This window comes from Cnephaeus nilssonii, assembly GCF_951640355.1.
Source record: "Cnephaeus nilssonii genome assembly, chromosome: 8".
In the NCBI taxonomy this organism is placed as follows: Eukaryota; Metazoa; Chordata; class Mammalia; order Chiroptera; family Vespertilionidae; genus Cnephaeus; species Cnephaeus nilssonii.
In genome coordinates, this window is record NC_137079.1 from 63,564,722 (window position 1) to 63,586,431 (window position 21,710).

The 21,710-nt window shown below is 34.5% G+C and overlaps 1 protein-coding gene and 1 pseudogene across 3 annotated transcripts in view; one reads left to right on the top strand and one right to left on the bottom strand.

Moving 5' to 3' along the window:
• DACH1 (dachshund family transcription factor 1) overlaps positions 1 to 21,710 on the top strand; it is a gene marked incomplete at its 3' end in the record, with an annotated part of 435,140 nt that overhangs the window by 85,798 nt on the left and 327,632 nt on the right. The window lies entirely within an intron of this gene.
• Positions 2,626 to 2,875, bottom strand: LOC307104566 (small ribosomal subunit protein eS27-like; annotated as a pseudogene). The gene has a single exon. The product of its transcript is annotated as a small ribosomal subunit protein eS27-like (transcript).

Genomic DNA, 21,710 nt, shown 5'->3' on the forward strand with positions numbered 1-21,710 from the left:
CCTGCACCAGTGGGGTCCCTTGACCTGGCTTGTGGGATCAGGCCGAAACCGGCTCTCATACATCCCACGAGGGGTCCCGGGTTGCGAGAAAGTACAGGCCAGGACAAGGGACCCCACCAATGCATGATCGGAGCTGGGGAGGGAAGTGGGAAGTTGACCAGACGGAGAGGGTATGCAGGAGGGTTCCAGGGTGTGTCTGGACTGTCTCTCTCAGTCCTGATTGGCCAGACCCCCGTAGCAAGCTAACCTACTAGTCAGAGCTCTGCCCCCTGGTGGTCATTGCATGTCATAGCGAGCAGTTGAGTGGCCTTAGCATATCATTAGCATATTACACTTTGATTGGTTGAAAGGCCGACTGGTTGACTGACACTTAGCATATTAGGCTTTTATTATATGAGATAGATACAACATCAAATTAAAGACTATTCTAAATTTCTTACTCTTAGCAATATTTTAAAAATATTTTTTACTATTCAGTGAGTGGAACAAGAAACTAAAACAAAATAGCAAAGAAAGTAATTAGACTTATATAACAAGAATTTTTATTTTACAGAAAGACTAAGAGTAAGAGGGGTATAAAATGGAGATTTTTTCAATGAGAGAAATAAATTAATTTTTGAGTTTTAGCCATATTATAACATTGGTAATTGTATTAGCTCTATTTGTAGTAAATTGTCAATAATATGTGGTATTTTCTATTTTATACCCTATATTTGTAATATTCTCCATATTTTATTTAGAAATTATTTATATCAGTGATAAATAAAATAATATACTTAGTCAAAATTAATTAAGTGCTTTAGAATCCTCCAAAATAAAAATGGTATTTTCAGTATTAAAACTTAGTGAAAGTTATATCTTTGATCATATATAAAATAATGTTAATTTTATATTAACAAGTATAGCACAAGAAGAGATTCTACGATGCCACCTGGCTGCACTTCTCTCAGTTCCCTCAACTTGCCAAGGTGTTCCTGATTTTTAGGTCTCTCTTTATATATGCTGTTTCTTTTACTGGGAAGTCTCCTTTTTCTTTTCCTTTCTGGTCTAATTCCTTTCAAGTCACAATTTAGCTGTCACAAACTCCTGACCCCTCTTCACCAGCCTGGGTTAAGAATGGAGTGTATAATGTTTTATGGTTTACAGAATTTTTTTTTTAACCTATGCCACCCTATTTTGTCCTCATTCATTCATTTATTCATTCACCCATTTATTCATAGTTCATGCATAAAACATTTGTGAAACACCCAGTCTGTTCCAGGCACTAAAATAGACAAGAGTTTTCCAGAGATGCATAAAAGATATCTTGTTCTCAGGAAACTCACAATTTAGTTGGGGAAAGACATTGGTCTGTATAATTCAGTGTGTGTGTTCAAAAACTGAGAGTAGCACAAGTGGAAACACAAAATAGGTTGATTGCATTGAGAAGAGGTGGTCAGAATGGGAAAGAAAGAGACAGGGAAATATTTTGCTGAGTTTTTAGGCAGTTATTTGGAAATAAAGGGGAAAAGGAAGAGAAATCGATAGGAAACAAGAAATTTTATGGCTCACAAAATGTTATGCTCATCAGCTGAGCTGCTAATATGATCTGGATTGTATGCACAGCACTCTGTAAGGATTCTTCAGTACAAGCAGAGACTGAGAAATTGACATGCCTTAACCAGAGTATGTTTAACCTTGCATCTTCTGCATCCTACTTTCTATAGTTGTTTATTTTCAAACTAGAGGCCTGGTGCACAAAATTTGTGCACTTGGGAGGGGAGGGCTCCCTCAGCCCGGCCTGCACCCTCTTGCAGTCCAGGAGCCCTTGGGGGATGTCCAACTGACAGCTTGGGCCCACTAGGGAGCAGGCCTAAGCCCTTAGTTGGACATCCTTAGCGCTACCGCAGAGGCAGGAGAGGCTCCCGCCACCGCTGCTGCGCTCGCCAGCCATGAGCCCGGCTTCTGGCTGAGTGATGCTTACCCTGTGGGAGCTCACTGACCACCAGGGGGCTGCTCCTGCATTGAGCGCCTGCTCCCTGGTGGTCAGTGAACGTCATAGTGACTGGTCATTCCGCCATTCAATCTATTTGCATATTAGCCTTTTAATATATAGGATATCTGTGAGTGAGGTCATGTTTTTTTCTAAAATACAAAATGTAACTCTCAAAACTTTTTCTCTAGTTCATTCTTGTTTTATGTATTTAACCCATTGCCTTATATGTCTCTTTTTGGTACTTTAGTATATATATAACTCTAAGAAAGTGTGAATTAGATGGGACAGAATAAAAAATAACAATCAAAGCTAAATTTTGTAAAATAGCATTCAAGTCTTGCTGAAAGATAAGAGCACCTTCCTTTTCTTTCTTTCTTTCTTCTTCTTCTTCTTCTTCTTCTTCTTCTTCTTCTTCTTCTTCTTCTTCTTCCTCTTCCTCCTCCTCCCCTTCTTCTTCCTCCTCCTCCTCCTCCTCCTCCTCCTCCTCCTCCTCCTCCTCCTCCTCCTCCTCCTCCTCTTCTTCTTCTTCTTCTTCTTCTTCTTCTTCTTCTTCTTCTTCTTCTTCTTCTTCTTCTTCTTCTTCTTCTTCTTCTTCTTTCCAAAATGTGTTTATTGGGATGGTTTGCCACTCATCCTGATTTAAAGGTCTTTTAGTGCTGCTTTCTTCTGAAGGAGCATCCTTCTGTAAGTCTTGCTTTTCCTCCTGTTGGCTGACAGAGAAGAGTGGAACAACCAACACACAAAACTACTGATTGTCCATGGCTAAAGATGGTGGTGACTTTTAGCATCCTGGGCATTTCACATCCATGAAGCAGGAATCGGGGCTCTGCACCAGGCACTACTTGTTTTTCCTCCTCTCCTCTCTGGAGAGGGATGAAGGAGATCCTTAGCGTGAGGCATTTTATCGTGGGGAGGTCATCACCGCCAGAAAGGCACCACCTTCCTTTTCTAAATCGATTTGAAGTACTACAATTAAAATATCACATACAACTCAAATTTTCTACTATCTACCTTCCTTTAGTAATCACCTGACAAATAAAAGGCATGTTAGACCAGTATTCCTCCTAGAATAATAATCCTAGAATAATAATCCTATGGAGTATAATCTGGCAAATTTTTTTGTTTCCAAATTATATATTTTAGAAATAATCTAAACTTGGACTTGATAAATAAAAACAGTTCTCAGAAAATGTTGCTATGTATCTTAACCTTTTGCACTCGGAGGTCGAGTGTGACTCGACACAGTTAGCATCGGTAGCAGGAATCGAGAAAAAAGCAAGTGAGTGCAAAGGGTTAAGAGAGAGATGGTTTTTGCATACATACGTAATAGAGAAAAAGTTGCAGATTCCATTTATTTATTTTTAGTATAAGAATAAATATGAATCATGAATAAACTTTATTATAAAAAAACAAGTTATGTCATTTGAAAGCTAGGATTTTTTACTAAATTTTTCCACTTTAACTTTTCTTTAAATTGGAGACATTTGGTCAACATTATAGAACTATAATCCATAGACTATTAATTAAAGAACTAGTGAGTGCTCCCATTGGTCAGTGAGGGAAAATTTGAAAACAAATGAGTTAATTTCTCTATCATTTGGTCTATAGTCAAAGGAGAAGATGAGTAAAATATATATCTTTAATATTGCATTTGAGTTATATAAAAATCAAAGTATTAAAAAATAGAAAAATAAGTGCATTGTCAAAAATTTGGCTTCTATTACTGACTGTTACTGGCTGAGCAATCTATTCTAATGAAGGGTTCTCATTTGTAAACCGAGAGGATTAACTAATTAATTCATAAGGTCCATTTGCATTCTAAAAATTTTATTATATAATAAATTAATTTAATAATTCATATATACTGACAATCAATGTGTAGTATGGGGGAAATATTATACATAAATATTTAAAATTTTAAATACTTGGCAGAGATCAGCAAGTCTTCTATAGGTTGTCTAGTAAAAAAAAAACCCTTTACCAACTTAGGCTCTTGGGGAGAATAAAGACCACACTCCACAGTGGGTTATATCACTAAACATATAGCCCATTACTATTTTGTGGTCTACATTAAAAACAAACAAACAAACAACAAAAAAAAAAAAACTTAAGGGAAAATGTAGCCCCAACCCACATGTTTGGATTAATGTTTGTGTTTTAAATGATGGACATATACAGATACTGTCATTTATATGGATTTACATGGATTGTTAAAGATCTAGGATATTGTAATTAATGTAATTGAGAATACTTCTTTTTGGCACACAATTTCCTAGAATAGGAGAACTGATACTAAGTTTGATTAGCACCTACACTGTATCATGAAAAATTAGAAAATGTTGTCCATTTAATCTTTATAATATCCCTATGATTTCGATATCATTGTTTCCATTTCATTATTGAGGAAACTGAGACTCATTGTTCAAGTTACAAAGCTGCTTGGTGGAGACAGGCTACGAGTCCTGACTGTCTGGCTGTCTCCACTACAAGGCACTGCCTCCCGGAAGAAGGTGTACACAGATGCTCTCTGAGCTCACCTTTCCTCCGTTAACAGAACTGTACCTGAAAATAACCATCGGATGATTGTTGTAAACAGAGGGCCAAGAGACTGATGACAAGAGTTATGGGAGGCTGAGAGAATCAGTAGTAAAATTTTGGTTGATCATTAGATAGAAAAATAGTGCATGGGAGCTTTGAGGGTGCATATCAGATGTTTGGATCACAGGCCAAGAGGCTTTGAGATTTCTGAGATGGAGTGGGAGTGGGGAGTGATGAAGGAAAACAAGATGTACAGGTCAAGTCAGATGAAAAGTCATTTAGCAGAGGTGAACGGTAATGACTAAAAAAAAGTTAAGTTGCAAAGTGAAAACAATAGCAGGGTTTATTGGGGGGTAGAATAAATACCAGTTTTTCAATCTGGGCAAGGGAGATTGGAATATACTTTTTAATTTTGTTCAGTAATGAAATGAAATCATAGGTAAGAAGTTGCTCTAAAAATAGTTAAAAGGCAAAGGCTATACATAATAGTTTCACATAATTTTGTGAATGATGGATAGATTTTTAATTAAGACAAATGATCTGGGACCCTCAGAATTCAAAGACTGATATTTCTTTTTTTCTGGAATAGCATTAAACAATATAATTTTTAAAATCAATATGTTAACTGCATTAAAGTAACATTTAAAGTCATAACACTGTCCTATTTAGTTAATTTTCCACAGGTTGTGTCCCATATTAATTAACTGAATTATATATTGAGCTTGTGTGTGAAAATTGGTGATGGTTACTCTCACTTCTGTAATAAGATCATTCTAAAGCCTGAAAACCAAAAGCTTATCTCAAATACATCCTAGAAATAGCAGTAAAAAGTGGTCTCATGATGGTGTTGCCAACACTGATTGTGAAATATTTTACTATGGGCTATTTATTTCCCTTATTGATTGTGCCCATTAAAAATATTTCTGCTAAGATTTGAAGTGTAATAGTGACTTTGAGAAATACACAGGAAGGAAGGAAATGTTTGGTCAAATTACTGCTTAATTATTTCAAAGCAGGAGTGACTGGCTTTGTTTTGCCCTCTTTTACTGAATAACTTCTGATGCAATCAAACTGAAAAGTCAGGAAATTAACTTTTATGGAAATTGAGTCATGCATTAAATGCATTTTCAATTCTGATACTGTTTATTTAGTAACCAGTAAAACCGAACCAAGTTGTACTATGAAGGATCAGGGTTTCAAGAAAGCAATTCATTTCCTACATTATCCCTTCACTTGGCTGACCAGAGTCTCTAGGAATTTTGTATTTTATATTGTTATGTAAAATAGAGAATACAATGTTTATGCTAATATGATTTTAGCTCAGTTTACCTGCAACAAAAAATTTTAATTAAATCCTCTCTCTATACTATTTATTGTTGCTTTATTTTTTTTTTCTTTCTCTAAGTGGCCATCCTATATCCTTATTAAAATAGACAAAAGTCTGCATAATTTTATTAAATTCAGAATCACTTTTTCAACTGAGGACCATGTTACATAAATAACTTATTATAGCGTAACTAATATATGTGTGTTTTTGTATGAATGTGTATGTGTATGTATGTACATGTCCTTATTCATCTATATTTATGGAAAGAGACTTTTACATCAGTACAAAGATATTAAAACTTTTCATGATTATACTGAGACAGCAGAAAATGAAGTGGACATACCATTATCTTTTAAAATTCATGTCTTAGACTTAATTACCTGGTTTGACTCTGTGGCCATAGCACCATGCTTATGATTGTTGTCTGTCCATTTTTTCAGTTTGTCAGTGTGAGGTAGCACATTTGCAGCTTCCTTCAGCCATATCCTTTTTTTTTTTTTTAGAACAGTTTATTGACTTTTCCTTTTTAAAGAGAAAGGAAAGGAGTGGTACAGAGAGAGAAACATCCATGTGAAAGTGAACATCCATGGGCTCCCTCCTGCACGCCCCCCACCAGGCCCACAACCCAGGCACGTGCCCTTTAGACCTTAATCGAACTTGCAACCTCCTGGCGCACAGGGACAATGTCCAACCAACTGAGCCACAACGGCCAGGGCAGCCATATCTTTTCATGAGAGCAATAGCATAGACTCCACACTTCTCCTCGCCTAGCGGATATGTTTGTAGAGACCTAGAGACAATGCTCTTTCTAATTGTGGCCTCTGTTGATGAATCACCAATTTAATTTTGTAGAGAGTTGTAGTGACCCATTTTGTCCCCTCTTATGCCTTAGAGTCTTTTGAAGGAAAGCTGGGATTGTTAGCATGCAGTGCCTCAAGAGCAGTGGAGGACCAGTGCCTGGAAAGTTTGCTCTGGAATGGAGGGCGCTGGGTCTCCTACAAAGTGCAAGCTGATTTTAGAGTTAGGTTAACCCAGCAGTGAGTTAAAGGTTTTCAGCTTTTTAATATTCCACATCTGTAAAATATGGACAGTGATGCCTTCATCAGAGATACAGTGTCAGAACAATGACACAACCGATAAGGTTTCTATCCTATACTGTGTCCTCAAAAGATGCTTGCTTCTTCTGCCTCCACATGTTTCCTATTGTAATGGGCAGCAGAACATCATCACTTCCACTCTGACACTTGCAGATGAAGGGAGTCTTCCCATCCAAGGAACACTTTAGGTTACATGGTCCAGTCTATTTGCGTGTTAGTGATAGAAACCCTCCATTCTAAGAAGTAAATACATGACCAGGTTATTGCGTGGTACATAACATATGGGATTAAACTGGGCAATACAACTACTGCCTTATAAAGTAATTGCTTGATTTTGTGTCCGTTTTCAAAATAAAGGGCAAGTGGTACATTTGATGTATACTTTTAGTTATGTATACTAATTTGTACTTGAACAATTCTGAAATTCTCACTGATTAGTGTAAGCATCAGAAAATATGACTTTACTTGAGAGTAATGTTAACCCAGAGAGTCATATCACTGAATATCATTTTGAAAATTTGTTTTTTAAAAACACTTGTTTGACATTAAAGCAGCTCACTCTTTGCTGTTGTCATTGTTTTTATGTTTTTGGTTTTTTTGTGTGTTGCTTTTTTTTTTTTTTGACAGACAATAGGGTGACTGGACTGTTCCATTACTCTATTTATAGGAAATAATATTAAACTTTAAAGATAAATGTGCACAGTTTGTGAACAAATGCAAAACAACAAACATAATAGAGATTATTTGTATGCCATTTCCATTGGTTTACTCTACAGATATGTCCTCAATGATAATAAAGTAATAAAAGATTGTTTTCACAGCTGTTTGTCTTTGATTACATATTTCTTTGAAGTACTGTAATAAGACAGACTTTGAACCTGGAAAGAGATCAAATAATGAATTGTTCTGCTTTGTAAAGCTTAAGAAGGGATTTTATTGTCGAAACATATAGTGAGACATATTTTTTCTTCTAACAGCTAAATAATGGTTGAAAGTACTATGAGATCATTACAGATGGACTAGATTAAAGGGCTTGGGGCCAAGTGTGAGTGATCGTTACCAAAAATTGGTGCTTTGGTTTTAAAAGTCAGATTTGGTTAATTACCAAATATTTCATTATTTTACTTTGGAGTTAAAATGGAATAATATAAAGATGCTAGACTATATACTTCTATGTATAATACTTATATCTAAAGACAATATGAAACTTAAATTCCTAAATCCCAAAAGATTTATGCCAAATTTGTTATCGACTTCAGATTTAGGCAGATTAGATTAATGAGATTGCATAAATTAAACTACATGTCATGGGATAAAAAAACATTAATAAACATCATATGGTTTTTATTTTTAACTAACATAACAGTTTAGAAAATGTAGAAACAAGACCAGTTGTAACACTTGCAATAGATTTTCAGAAGATATATATTAATATAGTTGTAACTATTATTTCCATGTATATTTTCTTTTAAGTATTATATAATACTTATTGATCTTCGGAGAAGTGGTGAGTATTATTGAGATAATAGAATTAGGCATAATCCTGATAGTATTTTGTTTTGATTCAACCTAAGATGTATGTGATTACAAAGCATCAAATGGAGTAGCCATTTAAATATTGTATATGTTGTTACTAAAGTTATTTTAAAACGACAGACTGCTTTTGTAAATACTTGGAAGTTCCTGACTATTTTAGAAAGAACAATACTTACGTACACATATTTGGATCTCCTGTAAACAGTTTAATATTTTTTTGTAAGCTAGATTTTGTTGTTTTTAGAAGAAACTTTTTCTCTTTGTTTAAGATATAAACCTTTCAAGTGATAATTTTCATGGAAATACTAGACAAAGGAATATTGTAACTTTAGAGATTTTTATGATGAAGGTGTGTTTAAGAGATGTCACTTTGATATTTTTACATTATGTCCTACATTTGTCAGCTAAAACCAGGATATTGCCTCAATGAGAAAAAGCATGTTCTGCACTTGTCAAAAGGCAGTAAGTAATGATTAAAATAGCAGTGTGAAACGCTAGGAGATTAAAGTGATGCTAATGATAAGTGAGAGAAGAAAAGGGCAAGCTATATTTTAATCCCTGAGAGAATGGTTAATGACTTCTATTGCCTGAGATTAAACTAAACCTGTCTCATCAGCTTTTTCTGCCTGGTGAAAAAAAGCTCTCTGCACTTTAATTTATTAAAGTCTTTTAAGGAAGCACATTGATCTACAGAGGTTAAACTTTTAAAAATTGTGCAAAATACACACAAACGCTTAACAAAAGTGTGATTTTGTTGCTTTTAGGCATGCTCACAGATTTATAAAGACTTCATTGTCCATGCCCTTAGTATGTTTAATTAAGGAATCTTAATTACTTAAACGAGAAGGTTTGTTTCCTTAAAAAACAACAACAAACAGAACATATTCATATACCTGTGTAGGCAAGGAGGCAAGTATACTGTAGAGAAGATCAGTCTATATAAAGAGATTAAATTATAATACTAATTATTGTATGGTTTGTTCAGAATAAAAAATACATATACTGTTCGGAAAAATTAAATAAAAAACACCTTGAAAACTATCCTAAATTATACTTTTTAAATGGAACAATTTGTTGTTAACTCTAGTTAGTTTTTGTGAATTTCATTATCTTTGATAATTCAGTTGGCCTTTCAAACCTGTAAGTTTTCTTCAACCTTTACTTATCCTCAACCATAGAGATGATGTCCACATTTATACAACTTTTATGATTATGTAACTAATATTTAATTTATCCTGGTGGGATAATGTGTGTGTGTGTGTGTGTGTGTGTGTGTGTGTGTGTGTGTGTGTGTGTATGCATGAGCCCTTAAATGGTTTGGAGATAGGAAGTTGGAAAATTACAAAAATTTCATCCCATTCTTTCTATAAGTTTGTAGGCCATATAGTTAACATTTACCAGCACTATATCTTAATTGTTTTAAGTTATCTATCACAAACAATAATTTCCACCAAGTCAGGTTATAATAGTTTACTGATTCATTGTTATAAGGGGGGGTTATTTCTGCATTCTAGAATGGTATACTTCTACTTTCTAGAGTTCTGTAAGTACTAGTACTATGGTTCAAAAGTTACTGATTTATTGTAAAAGTGGGTTTGAATTAAATAACCCCATGACCTTTTTAAAGTATTATTTTTATTAATTAGAGAGAGAGAGAGAGAGAGAGAGAGAGAGAGAGAGAGAGAGAGAGAGAAAGAAAGAGAAACAGATTTGTTGTTCCACTTATTTACGCATTCATTGTTGATTCTTGTATGTGACCTGACCTGGGATGGAACCTGCAACCTTGGCATATTGGGACAATACTCTAACCAACTGAGGTACCTGAACAGGGTTCCACATGTCCTTTTAATTCAAATATTTTGCAGCAGAGTTACATCTCAACTTAGAGGAAATTTATCATTTGATCATTCTGGCAAAGGTTTCTGATTTTTTTTGGTTTTGCTTACTATTGTTTTTGGTGGTGTTTTTCTTTGTAACCTCATTATTAATACTTTTTAATTTTAAGAATATATGTCTTTTTACTAAACTAAGAATCATAAGATCTTTTCTAAAATTTCATTATCTAAGATATTTTTAAAGCTTTATTTTATACATAACTTTTTAGGCTAGGGAGTTTAAATGCAATACATTCTTTGATGTTAATGAAACACCAATTTTTCTGAAGGCCATGTAGCCCTAATGAGCAGCTTCTTATAAAAGAACATTTAATCAAGGTTTATTTTTAACTTGTTTAAACAGATCTAATAGTTTGTGCTGATTTCATTTCAGTATAATAATTGCTACCAATCCTATTAGTAAGTCCTGGTACAGGGAAGTTAACACAAATTCCAATCTAATGAGAGTAGTGTTATAGCAAAAACCATGTAGTCAAGGAAAGATCTGTATTCTATTGGACAGAGGCACCTGGCTATTCTGCCCATAGTTTTGTTCCCATAAAATTCTCAGTCCTGAATTGCTAATATTTACATGGATTTTACTAGCTTTATTTAATAGAGATTCATATTGCCATTACAAGGGGGAAAAGTTAATGAAAACAACACATACTTTTGGGGTACATTTTGAGAAAATAAATTTCATTTACCACCCAAGCATATTTTGGTATAGATCATTTTCTTATAAGACTTAGTTAGATAACTCTTATATAACTTAGTTAGAATTTGTTCTTATAGCACGTATAAAAATCAATTTTATTTTCATTTGGAGCCTTCTTTATTTTCATTTGGAGCTTCAGGTTGGAGAAAATGAAATGTTACTGGATTAAGGGACATATAAATGATATAACTGATAAAATTAAAGGATTATTTAGACCAGCAGAATATAGTTTTTAAAATAGGTGACAAAAGGGTGTGATTAAGAACCAAATGCTTTAAATGCTATTAACTTACTGTAAGAATTGATTTAAAACAACACAATGTTATTTTAGGTTGTTCAACAAATGCAAAGATTCCAGTGCGTCCAAGAATGGAATCAACAAAAGCCAGAAGTAAGTCTCTCTTTGGTAGGGAAAATGTAAGAAGGCAAGGATTTTAAGCCTGATAATGAAAGTGAATATCTGCCAAGTTCAGGTTATAATCTTTTAAACTTTTTATTACTTAATGTGACACAGTGACATTTAAAATATGGAGAAATTGAAGATAAATAATATGGAGTGAATGGCAGGATTGATTTAAAAATTTAAAGCTGTACTAAAAGTATTCTAATGCACTGAAGGGCATTTGTAAGTTATACATTGTTTATAGGTTTTTGATTAGAATCCCAAAGCATAATGTATTACAGCTTGCCTTTCCTATGATAGAGAAAGACTATTGTCTGTAGAAAATAGTGGATAGTAAAATTTAGTCTCTTTTTTCATGTAGATCATCTGCTTTTTTGTGAAAGGTCTTTATGCATAGGATCTTGTCACATGTTATTAATTTAAATCAATAACCAACATATTTGGTATTTCTGGAATATTTCTTTCTGAATATTATAATTTATTTCTCCAAAGAAGTTAAAATCAGAGTAGTGTGATTTTTATACCCTCAGGATAAGGAATACTTTTTCACAAGAGTACTAAAATCATGGTATGCTGATAACTTGATAACTTAAAAGTATTTTTTTTCTACATTTGGTAGAATAGTATCCAATTTACATTCTGTTTTTTAAAAAAGTGACCCTAACAAAGAAAACATCAGTATCAACTAGGGTGCTTTATAACAGTGTAGATTCATTGGTCTCATCCTAAATATACTGAATTTCACACTCTGGAGGTGGAAATGAGAAATGCATATTTTTTAAAGTTGTTCCACAGGTGTTTCTATTGCACACAAAAGTTTGAGAACCGCTATTTTAGAGAGAAAGAGTACAATTTATGGGCTAAATGGAACTGTCTATTTTTAGCAGTTTGTACTTAAATTGAGCCTAGAAGATTAAAATATATTTTTGTAGAGCGTTTGTATCAAATCTTTAAAGATGTTAGAAAAAAATTAGAAAGAAGTATAGCTTTAAATATGATGAATATAAGGCACATAGATATCAAATTTAGAATATCTTTCACTGACACTGCATATTCGAATGAATTTTGACATCTGGCTCAAGTCCCTATTCTATCTTAACTGCAAACAAACTCACACTATTTGTACTGAATGCTTATATACATTGCATTCTGAATACTAAGTTGCAATGTATTTACAAGTCTGAAGGGACTGCAATGTTTAATGTACAGGTCACCATAGAAACTGATTAACTTTTATTTCAATGTCAAGCTAAAGTAGTCTAATACAGATGAAAATTGTGGCAAAGGATTTATAGTATGAAAACTAAGACGAAAAGCACCAATACTCAGCAAATGTACACTGGAAGTGGCTGGTGTCTGATAACTGACTGGTGGATTGTTCTTAATTCCACTAATTATGATGTTAAAAAACTGTCCAGATAGAGACCACATTTTCCTTGAGCTGTTTGAGCAATTGAAATGGAATTTGGCAAACAATAGAAGTAGTATAACATCTATCAAACAATGCCAGGAAGGGTTTTTGGCTTAAAGATTATTCCATATTTTATTCCAGCTGCCTTATTTTGTTCTAAAATTACCTGTCCTTTTTTGAATTAAGAAAGCAAACAACAAATGGCATCTGTATAGCTCACTCATTGTGCTCAGGACCATGGAACTTTCTTAAAACACCCTTGAAACTGGCAAAACTGTAAGCAGTTTACTTTCTTGAGGGAAAAGTCAATACATTTGATATTTTCCCCCAATCATTTTTATTGAATATGTTTTTATCTTAGAGAAACAATATGTAAGTATAAAAATGAATTTTCATTATATCCTGGGATATTTCACACCTTCCTACCTGCACAGAGCTATTCCCTGGCTGGTCATTAGGGGAGTAGACATGCCTTTTATGGCCTTTATGCTCATGCCAAAAAGAGAGGATGGACAATAGGTAATCTGTAAGTCATCATTGTTTTGATTATGGCATGTTCTTATTTCAAGAAGCGTGATATGCAGATATATCTAATGATTAAGAGTATTAAAAAAAGATCCAGTATCATTATTGAGTCATTAAGATTTTAGAGACAATAACCAGGGCTAATATTAGTGAAATGATTTTAATAAACATATACTTGTCTTAAAATTCTATATGACAGCCAATATAATGACAATAGTAATAATATGAATTATAAGAATTAAACACATAAAAACTAAACTATCATAAAAATACTAAATTTTGTTTGGGAGACTAAATTATATATTATTAGAATATAATACTTAAATGCTGCTTGAAATATCCTTAATTTTATGAAATCATATTCTTCTCCTCTCACTGAAACTTCCACAGAAGAAAAAGTGTTAAAGGGCTAGGAAAATATTATTTCATCATTTCTGTTCCATTAGAATTCACTTGGGTGGCTGAGAAAATGGTTTATGGATTAGAAAGAGAAGAACAAGCTAAAACATTTCATACCTTCATCTCTGATAAATTCCCCAAACTCATTCTTTGCATCTGAGCCATAAATAACAACCATGCTTTTTGCTAAAAGAGCTTTTTTCCTACACCAGGTCTTTTGTCTTGGAGATGAATGCTATAATAAATTTGAAGTCTTCGGGGGGGGCATTGTTTGAACTATAACATTATGGTTTACAACTGTTGCTTCTATTATGAGGAGGATAAAAAGCGACTCTGAAGCTTGATCTCTGTCATAGAAATGGATTAATATTTCAGTCTTCAATGTGGGTCAAGTGTATGATTCTCCCCACAGCAATTCACCATGATTAATTTTTATTATGTGAGCATTCAGATTCTCTTTATATTCTTATGTATTTTATGCCCCCATCGGATCACCCCTTGAAATACTATTACTTAGATTTTTTCCACATAATAACAGAGACAGAGAAGTTTTCAATTCTTATTAAAGTTTTAATAATTCTTATGTAAGGAAGCCTCCAAAATTTCTCTTTTCTTAAAAATTATAGGTATAACTTATATAATAGTAGAAACTTAACTCATTGTATCGATAACATTAAGTTAATTTACTGATAAATAGTGTTAAATAGTATGATATTTTAATGGTCAAGTAGTATGGTTTTTAAATTTCCCAATCATTAAGTAATTAATCATTAGGAAAATGTAGTGTCACTAGGGGAATAATGGCAGTTGCATAATGGTGTAGTGTTGTCTAAGGCCAGCTTCATTGGAGAGAAGGAGGATGTTAACTGGAGAATAAGATCTCTCTGTTGACTTTAGTATTGAACTCTATAATTTTTCACATGCATTCTGCAGGATACTACTCACTACAACACTTTGAAAAAATCATTTTAATACTTTCTCAGGTATATACTTTCTATGTGTAAATAATTTCATATATTAATTTTTTTTGCCCTAGCCGGCTTGCCTCAGTGGATAGATGGTCAGCCTGCTGACTGAAGGGTCCAGGGTTCTATTCCTGTCAAGGGCACATACCCAGGTTGTGGGCTTAATCCCCAGTAGGGGGTGTGCAGGAGGCAGCTGATCAATGATTCTCTCTCATCATTGATGTTTCTGTCTCTCCCTCTCTTTTCTTCTCTGAAATCAATAAAAATACATACTTCTTTTTTTTTTTTTTACCTTCAGGGTTTTTATTCTTTCTTAGGCTCTGAAAAATTTAAGAAACTTTAAAATATTACATTTTAGTACTAATGTTATTAATTCCTATAAAGTATTTGTAAGAACAATCAACAAGTCATACAAGTTATTATTGCGAGCCTACTGCCTGCCAATTACATCAGTCATAAATTTAAGTGAGCTATGACTTCTAACTACAGAAAGCTCAAACATCCAGTAGAAACAATTACATGTGGAAAAATTACTACATTCACTGGGATCAGGGATAATGTCCTGTAACATCAGAAGTTACATGATGTTTGAGGCAGCTATGTGTAATTTAGTTTTGCTAGGCAGTAGTCTCAAACTCGGCTGCACCTTAGAAAATCCTGGGCGGCTGTTATAAAATACTGATGCCCAGACCTCATGTCACACTAACTAAATAGAAATCTCAAGGGGTGAGTGAAGCCAGGCTACTTCACAGGTGATTATGGATTCTAATGTGTGCTTCCAGGATTAAAAACTGCTAGAGCTGATAGCCCACAGGAAAGAGGGTGGAGAGGGAGTGGGAGAGGAAAGCGGGGAGAGAATTTGAAGGAGATAGTAGGATAGTGGTTTCTATGAATAAGGACTTTAGAGTTAGTCAGAACCTATAGAGTTAGTCAGGCCCTAGCTCTGTCACTCTCTAATCCTGTGATTTTAGATACATTAGTTTCTCTAGAAACATTACTTGTAAAACTAGGGGGTCTTAAAACCCATTTCCTAAGGATGATATCAGGGGTAAATAAGATAGCTTATGAAAGCATCCCAACAGTGCCAGGCGCATACAATGACGACTGTTATTATTACTGTTTAAAGATGGGCTGAGTGATAGGCGGATCGGAAAGACTCTCATCTCCACCACTGACTTTGGGTTACAGTCTGAAAGTGATGAGGACATTTTACTTATGAGAAAGGTTTTTAAGACAGCACATTACACAACCAAGTTTGCACGGTATAAGTAAAAGCCTAACAGCCAAATAGGGGACACATTGAGAAGTGAAGTATACAAATGATGCAAGAAGGCTAGTTAAAAGACTCTTATACCAACCCATGTAGATAATACATCGGACCTTTACTGAGACATGAGCACAGATGTGGAGAGGGGGAAATGCATGTGACAGTGTCTTCAGGGGTAGAAATAATGGAATTTGAATACAGATCAGATGTGTGTTGGTGGGAGAGGATGGACAGAACAGGTGAAGTAAAAAGAAAAACAAAACTTAATGTCTTTTAAATACCTGGCTAGAATGACTTGGGATGGTGCAGCAGGGAGGAAATGAAAAAGGAGGAACAGATTTGGGGAATGTTGACAAATACATGGAACTGTTATGTTTGTGAGAACTGTGGAATAGCCAAGTGGTGATATCCAGTTAGTTAACTGTATTGATATTCGTTGGGACCACTTATTACCTCAGTTGAAATTTGGAAATTAGAATGAATGGAAACTCTTGGATATGATGATTTAGAGAGAAAGGGAAGTGCTAAGAATGAAACCATGCGTAATATTTAGTTTTAAGGAAAAAAAGAGAGGATTCAGTGAAAAAAAAAAAGAAGGCATGGTTAAAGATTTAAAAAGATAATCATGTGGAATGTCATAGGGAAGGTGGGTGTGGGTGGGCCAGTGGGAAGAGATCAACCAAATAACTTGTATGAATATATGCATAACCCATGGACACAGTCAATAGGGTGGTGAAGGTCTGGAATGGGGGGGGGGCAGTAGGGGCAGGCAATAAGGGGTCAATTGGAGAAAAAAAGGGGACATATGTAATGCTTTTAACAATAATGATTTAAAAAAATAAAAAGATAATCAATTACTGTGTTTTTGCTATAACCAATAGACCAACACAATTCAAGATGTAAACAGTTGTCAAGATGTCTAAGAAATCAGCCGAAACCGGTTTGGCTCAGTGAATAGAGCGTCAGCCTGCAGACTCAAGGGTCCCAGGTTCGATTCCGGTCGAGGGCATGTACCTTGGTTGCGGGCACATCCCTAGTGGGGGGTGTGCAGGAGGCAGCTGATCGATGTTTCTCTCTCATCGATGTTTCTAACTCTCTGTCCCTCTCTCTTCCTCTCTGTAAAAAATCAATAAAATATATTTTTTTAAAAAAAAAGATGTCTAAGAAATCAGCTTATAGAGAATTCTTTTAGTAGAGATGGAGTAGGCAGATATTTACTACATTGGCATATCTTCAAACCCTAAAAAGTAAAGAAGTAAAATGGGACCTTTTATGTATTGAGTATATATTTTTTGAGCACCACTGTAAGCACAGTACTAGATCAGGCAATTATTAGATGTGTGCAGTGAAATCAAGGAAGCTCAGACCTGGTGAACTACATCCTAAGGCAAATAACATACTGAGACCTCATCATTACTTTCACTTCTTATTTTCAGATTGGAAATTTTGTGGGCCCTTAATATTATTTTGTGCTTTAATTGAGATTTTTCTTTATTTAACTTTGAACATTTACAGTTTTATCTAAATTCTCTGTATTATAATTCTTTGAGTAGGATGTGTGTACAGTGAGTGGCCAGATTATTATGATCTGTGAACCCATAATAATCTGGCCACTCAGTGTGTGTATGAGTGTGTGTGTGTGTGTGTGTGTGTGTGTGTGTGTGTGTGTGTGTGTATTCATGCACTGGGCCTCTAATATATATATTAGAGGCCCAGTGCATGAATTCATGCATGGGTCGGGTCTGGCCATCCTGGCCAGGGGGAGGGGACATGGGCAGTTGGCCCGCCTGCCTGCTAGTTGAACTCCTGGTCAAGGGGACAATTTGCATATTAGCCTTTTATTATATAGGATATACACTGAGTGGCCAGATTATTATGCGTTCAGAGATCATAATAATCTGGCCACTCAGTATATAGGTTATAGTTGTTTTTTTTTGTGTGTGTAATGTAACAACATAATGATGGGGAGTTTGACTATTGTGGTGAGAATACAATTAGTTAAAAGTTAAGTGCACATAAAGGCAACTAATTATTAATGTTATTATTTATAGTTGTAATGATATTTTTACTTAAATCATACATATTTTTTAGTGTTCCATACACTGGTATTTGCTCCCCAGTCAAAAACCCTAATGCCTAAGGATGTTGTACACAATGTACAGGTTCAATAAATGTTTGATAAATAAATTGATTAGTGAGTGAACTATTTTGTAATAAGGCAGTGGAAGGTGTTTTTGCTCCTAAATGTTATTAAAAGGTTAATTTGTATTTTAAATCCACAATTGCATTAAATTAAAAAAAGATGTGTTAACTGTTTTGATTAGTATTTTCTGCTGAGCATGTGCCTTGATAAATGATATTCCTGTCTATTTATTTTAATCAACAATTATGAGGTTTACCATTTGTAAATGTAATCCTGTGTGCAAAGTTACATAAAGGAAAGAATGCAGAATCTCCATTAAGTTTGGTGTAACTTTGATCAGAGATCTGCATAATATTAAGCACTTAAGTATTCCAACTAAACACAAGAACATAACCAAACAGGCTGAACTGCAGTTTGACCTCTCATATTTTACATTTCAAATCAGTATCATAGGGTTTTAACATTTGTGAAAATAGAAAATTTTGAAATAGACTGTAACTGTCATATTTTATAAAGAAGAATGAGAGGCAGTGAGGCAAAATGTTAAGGCAAAATAGAACCCAATTGTCTGGATTTTAATTTTGACCTGGACACTTACCAACCACAAAAATCTGGATTTATTAGTAAAATGGTCTTTGTCTCAGTTTTATAATCTGGAAAATGGGTATCTATAATAATAAAAGCATAATATGCTACTGAGTCCAGACAGCTGGACGACCTTCCAGACGAAGCTGGGGCTGCGACGGCCAAGGCAAGCCACTGTGGCTGCAAGGGCCGAACCCCTTGCACGAATTTCGTGCATTGGGGCCTCTAGTAGTTACATAATACCTAATAAAGCAGTCATGATTATTAAATGAGTGAACATATGTAAGATGCTTGAAACAAAACTGTCAATTAAGTAAGGTGATATGTAAGTGTTGATGTTTATGATGAAGATTATGATACTGGGCTCAGAGAGTGTTATCAGTTAAAGCAACATATATGGGAGATGATCCCCAAAGTTGGCAGTTTTTAAACTTTTCTTTCCATATCTGTGTTGTAAGCACAGTTTTACATATCAGTGATAAGCCATTTGTGATATTTTTAGTTTTATCTGAATTACAGTTATGGAGAAAAATTACATTGTTAATGTGGCCCGATAATAATACCAAACTTGAAATGTAAATTTTGAAAATATACCTGCTCCTGAGACTGTCAGTCCTAAATCATTTTCTATCACATCATCTCTATTACATCTTTTTTTGTTTTTTCATGGTACCTCCCTATACCTGACATTTCCTTGCTCAGTGGTTTGTGCATTTCATCAGTTGTATTGTAAATTTAGAATAGCAGGAACTTGTCTTTTCACATCTGAGTGCAGATGGCCCAACAGAGTGGCTAGAACCTTGTAGGCCCTCAATAAAATGTGTTGGATGAATAAAGGTGTTTCCATAGATTGTTCCTATGACCTGGGAGAAGTAAAGTTGATTTGAACTGTACTGAACTGATAGTGCATTTATAGAAATACCTGATTCAAAGTCCAGTCCCTACCTTGGACCAGTTATTTTACCTCACTGAGTCTGTTTTCTGGTCTGCATAATTAATATAATTAACATAATAATGGAGACCTTAAGTTTATGGTAAGGATAAAATGACAATAATTAAGTGCATATAGCCACTTACTTAGTAATAATAGTAACATTCTTACCTAAATCCACATGTAGTATTTTATTAGATGTTTATTTATCATGCATAATATTTAACATGCATATCTATGAAATTATCTATGTTTTAGCTATTTTTATTAATGAGGTTCACAAAATAATGTGATAATATTACATGTGGGTTTATCTTGATAATTTTCTAAGGATCCCCTGCTCTTGATTTTGTTATAAAAATTATAAATACTATACAGTAGGTTAGGTGCTGGCTTCTCAATCTATGACCCCGGGACCAGCAACACCAGTAACACCTGTGACTTTTAAAAATGCAGAATCCCAGTCCACACTCTAGATCTACTGAAGTAGAATTTGTATTTTAATACCACCCCACTCCCCAAGCAGGTAATTTGTATGCACATTAATGTTTGGGAAGCAATCAATAATTTTAGGTGATATTTTTAAAGGAGGTGAAGTATTTAAGAATTTCAGAGGAAAGAAAACATGCACTATTCCCTACTAAGCCAACACAATTCATCTAACTTCCCTAAGAAACAGTAATTAGCATAGTTCAACACTGAATTGTTAAATTGGGGGAAAAAGAGAAGTGTTTGTAGTCCTCATCTAACTAGAGATTTATGTTTTATTGCATAGCATGGAGCCCCTTTAGTAAACTTTAACAAATACAGGCAAAATTGTTCTATTACATGTTGTACCTTCTTCTATCCTATAGCGTGAATTATAAAAGTGTGAAAATATAATAACTATAGACAGAATATTTAATAAGAAGGATAAAATAATAATTTAAGAAAAATGATTCCCCAAGGGACTAAAGATTAGGATTAAAATGAGAGTTGGAGTAGCATAGAGGTAATTCAACATTTGATTAAGGACTTAATCTACTTATCTTTATTCAATTCAAGCTTTTTTTGCACATTATTAAGATTTGGTGAAATGAGAGTTATTTTTAAATGTTCTTGCCCCAGAGTATAAGAATAGAAGATAAAGGATAAAAGGACATACAAGATGAAGGGTTTAAGATAACATTGATGTAGGGACAATGGATTATGAAAACGATCACTGTATATCTATAAATTTCCTAAATTTGAAATGCCATATCAAGATTCTCTATTTATGAAAATGAAATGTTATAGTTCAATGGGCCAAGTGTATTGTGTGTTGATGACTGACTGGGTGATGAAGATGATGACCAAGATGAAGAGACTGGGGTGAAAAAGTGAGAGAAATAAGGGGAAATAAAAAAGACAAATAGAATTCTGGTAATTGAATTGTATTGGGAAGGATAAATTGGTCAGTGGCACTAAGGAAAAAAAAAACAAAAACCACAATCCTCACAACTACACACTCTTGGGCTCATAAATATACCAGTATCAATTTTTTCATTATTAGTAGACAAGGCTATGTCCTTTCCTTTGATGATGGTAACGAGTTCTATGACATTGCCACTCTGAGTTCTTGCTTCATTAGGTTGGGTGACTGTTTGTTTGAAATTGTAATGAAATATTTACTTGATAGAGCTATAAGGATTAACTGGGATAATTGAGTGAGGCTGATCTGGAGCTCTCAGTGCGATAGGTCCCCCCTTGTTTGAGTACAGAGGGCAGGGAGAATGAAGGAGCCAGTGAGTGTGTTTCTGCCTGTCACTTTCTTTCTACATGTTGCTTTTCCTTCTGGAGATAAGTGGGCCTAATGCTGAACAAATACTGGAAATCAGAAGCCACTGAGAATCATTCGCCTCTCGCTTTCCCATGGCAGCGTGATAGACGCTCAATCAAAGAGCCCCCCTCCCCTCAGCAAAGCAACAATTTTGTCACCACGAGCAAATCCAATTGAAAAGTCCCTTGGACTGAGAGGAGAACTCCAGTTGTCAGAAT